The sequence below is a fragment of the Gekko japonicus genome, unplaced genomic scaffold (assembly GCF_001447785.1).
Source record: "Gekko japonicus isolate JY-2015 unplaced genomic scaffold, Gekko_japonicus_V1.1 scaffold296, whole genome shotgun sequence".
Lineage (NCBI taxonomy): Eukaryota > Metazoa > Chordata > Lepidosauria > Squamata > Gekkonidae > Gekko > Gekko japonicus.
The window spans coordinates 460816-465131 of NW_015177014.1; positions in this window are offsets into that span (position 1 = coordinate 460816).

Here is a 4316-nt window from a genome sequence, read left to right on the forward strand (position 1 = left end):
ATCAATGTGGTTTCCTATACATGATATGTGGTAGTAAGCATCAAACTAACCAGAGGGCTATAGCGTCTCTAAAGTCTCTGGAAGCATTAGATGAAAGTGAATGTACTCTCTTTGATGGCATTTGTGACAATGGCCACTCTGGCATTGTGTACACCAGGATGATAATGTTGGTAGCAGTCAATACATTCCTGAATAACTATTGTAAAAGAGAAAATGGGCAAAGACTGTTACAAACTTTGCAGAGGAAACTGAAAACTTTGCAGAAGTGATGTGGTAGCCTTTCACATTAATTAGTGAAATTAATTTGTGAAATCAAAAGAAGTTCCATAGGAAGATTAATTTGTTGTCGTACTGTCTCTCTATTACATTTGTTGGTTCCCTTGAACGTTTGTGATGGTACACCAATATCCTGTGTAGCTGTTCTTTTTTGGTAACTGGATATTATGATTGAAGTTTACTGTATGTGAAGACGTCTTACCAAAGTATGATTTTGTGCATATCACTATCTCATGCTGTGTCAATGTTAAATAAAAGTAATACTGAAACCCAGAAGTTATTAAACTCTTAGTATTATTTGACAATACCATCATACAACAGACATCCACCACTCTCCAATATTATATGCTTGTAAATTATATGAAACATACACTCAAATATGCAAGGGAAACTGAACTCAGTAACACTGTAAAGCTTGTGTAAAGTGTCTGGAATACTGCAGTGAAAGAATCAAGAGAATATCTTGTTGAGTACACGAGAAACTGCAAGTTAAAACACTTGTGAAAGTAGCTGGCAACTGCAGAGTTCAGGGAATGTTATTGACTACATTGGATGACGTCAGAGCCTGGTGTTCAGGCTTTCCATCTATAGGGGGTGGTGTGCCTGCCCTGCATTCTTCCTTCATATTACACTGATCAGCACATATAAGAGGAGAAGAAAGGTTGCATCTGCTGAGGCCCAGTCTCTTCACCCATACTTAAGTGTTTTCAGCATCCCTTCTCAGAGTCAGTAGCCAGTTACACATGGATGTATGATCTAGGGTTGCCAACTTCAAGTTGAGAAATATCTGAAGAATTGAGGGTGGAGCCAGGGAGGCAGGGGTTGTGGGGGGCATAGCACCATAGAGTCCATCCTCCAAAGCAGCCATTTTCTCCAGGGCAACTGATCTCTGTAGTCAGGAAATCCGCTATGTCTGTATGACATCTATAATTAGGCTCTGCTTTCTACAGTGTGCCTAATCATATGGATAGAGCCACTTCATACATGTAGACTCTGTTGTCCCTTTATACATGTGATTACATGTGTGTACAACCCTCTTGCCTAGGCTTTCTACCCCTACTTTCGACTTCATAGCTTTATAGATTCTTCAGCTCCCAACATTCCACCTCTCCAGTAATGTGCCTATCCTATGAAACTACTGCTGTCTTGAGTTCCTGGAAAATTTATTTTTATTTTTTATTTATTTACATGTGACTTCTATACCGCTCATGACCCCTACTGGGTCTCAGAGCAGTTTACAAGTGGCCTACATTATTGTAGTCAGATCCTACCTAGGGCAACAATTGTGCAGGGAGGGGTTGCCTAGCAGCACCCGGACGACAGGCTTCTCTCCGTACTCGGTGGCTCCGGCGTAGTCTCGGCATACCAGCGAGCGGCGACCATCAGCGGGCTCCAGATGGACCCTCCATTGATGCGCACTGCTCCTGGACTGCGGCATTCCCGGCTACTCGTCCCTTCGGGCTCCAGCCGCACCGCGTCGCTCCGCAGTTGCGTCATCCGGTCCCGCCTCGATCCGATGTCGTCATCGATCCTTCGGTCCGCCAGATGCCGCCATTGTTCTTCCTCGCCGCCGCTGCTTCTCTTACTGCCATCATCGCCGTCAACCCTCCTGGCACGGAACCAGCTGCATGCTCCGCAGCCCCAAAGTGGTTTGAAAAGGTGCATTAATACATACATTACCTATGATGCAAGCGCATAGTGTGCAAACTGCACTGGAGCCTGTACCTTTCTTTGGCTGCTGCAGGATACAAGAAAACCCCTATAGATGTGAAAGGAGCATACATATGCAAGTCTCTTGGCTTCTGATCAGATTCCCAGGGTGAGATGTCTGGAATTAAGTCTTTGGCAAACCAGCCTCCAAATGGCATCGGCACCACCTTGTGGTGAATGGTAATATGATTTCCTCCGCAGTTTCATGATCCTCAAAAACCAGGATCACGAAACTGCAGAGGAAATCGGGCGAAGCCCCAAGTCAAAATGCAGCCCCGGAGCTTTGGGTGTGAAATTGACATGTTTGTGTTGGGGCAAATGGCGCTGTGCTGTGAGGCAGCTCTAGTGGGAAATCGCCCTTTGTTTTGGGCCTGTATGACATTTTAATCCCATCTGACTAATAACTTCCCCTTCTCTAATGGAAGTTTGGATTGTGAACATTCTGAAGTCCTCTTTTCTGGAACAACTGAAAAATGTATAGATCAGCTGAGCTAATCAGCCTCACAAAGTTCACGGCTATCCTGCCATATAGATAGCTTGCTAAGATCTGTTGAGGATGGTAACAAAAGCAGCAACAGCAACAAAATGGTAACAAGGGATAAAAGCCTGTAACTGTGGGGGCTAAGCCTGGCTGAGGAGGCAAGGATGAGGGAATGGACACTCCATCCTGGAAAGGGTTAAGCGGAAGCCAGTGCAGGGAGTGAGGGAACTTACCTGCAGTCTTTGCACTGTAGAGTAGATGTTCCGGTAAAGTACTTATGAGTACTGCAATTACCTGGCTGCTCTGCTCCTTGGAACCAATGGAAGGGTGACCCCTGCCAAGTTTGCTACACAACTTCAACCTTCCACTGCCCCACCCAAGCCCTGAGAAGGAACCCAGGATGACACTCCCTTAAATAAAGAGGGATTTAAAGCACCTGAGACAACTCAGTTTAATAATCAGCTAACTGATCGCAAAAGGATCTCTGTAATGGATGTAGTAGGCCTAATTCCTGTCATGATGCTGGACTATTTACACAGAGTTGATGGTCAATTAACAATGCAGTCCTACAAATTTCCGATAGGTGGATCGGTGATGGCGGTCGCTCTCCTTGATGCTTGAGGAGACGACTAGCACACCATCCACTTGGAGGGGTGCCACCTCAAGTGGCACCCCCACAGAGCCCTTGTGATGGGTTCCAGGCCAGAGGGCTCTCGAGGGTTAGCCTCTTCGACGGCTTGATGCCGGAGAATAGAGGCTTCCCTCTGCCCTGATGGTCCAGCCGATGTGTGGCCTCCGGGTATAAGCCAATTCAACCAGGACAAGCGCAGGAGATTGAGTGGAATAGTGAATGAAGAGAGCGGGGTCAAGTCATGACCAACAATGAATGTGAGTTCAAAATAAATGGACTATTTTTCTAAAATGATGTCCCCCCCCCATGGGAAAAAGTAGGGATGCCTCCTAAGCTCTTGAACAGCTTAACGCAGCAAAGGGGAGAAGAGGGGGAAAAAACCCAGTGATTTATTTTGAGAGACTTACTTGAGCACTGACAGTGAAAGGACGAGTCTTTCGAGCCCCGGCAAAGTGGATTTAAACTGTAAACAAAGTGAGAACATGGCGGCCTCTCGAGGGAAGTTGAAACCGAAAGGCAGTCAGAGTCCAAGACCGGAAGAGGGAGCAGACTTCATGAAGATGTTAGCAGATATGCTGAAGCTGGTTTTGGAGCAACTCGGTGGTATTAACCAGCAACTGGTCACACTAAACCAAAAGATCGCTCTGCAGCAGCGCCAGCTGGCAGAGACAGAGAAGAAAGTGGAGCATGCAACTGAGAAAATCATAGAGATGGACACCGCAAATAAGAAGATGAAGAAAAGAGTGACAGATGTGGAATCAAAACAAAAAATGCAGGAAAACTGTTTGCGACAGCTGCAAATGGAGAAAGCTAACATGACTATGTTAGCAGATCTGCCTTCCAGTTCCTCTCACTAATTGCTTGCTCAAGAGGGCTGGCAGGGTGGTGGGGAACAACACAGAGGTGATTTCAGGGAGTGCCTGAAAATGAAAAAGAAGATTTGAAGAAGACTCTGGATGAGATTATTGCTCCAGTAACAGGCTTACCAGCAGAGGAAATAGTCAAAGATATGGAGGCTGCCTATCGGGCATAAGTTACTTTTTTCCCACCATAGAGAACAATGGAGGGGATAGGGGCAACCAGTTTGGGGGCCCGTAGAATTGGACCCCCTGGTCCAATGTTTCTCAAACTTGATTGGTATCTTGGGGAGAGGCTCCGTCAGTTATCCTGCGAGTTTGGAGCCTCTCCCTCAAACTCCCTTCTTTCCAGCCCCCAGAA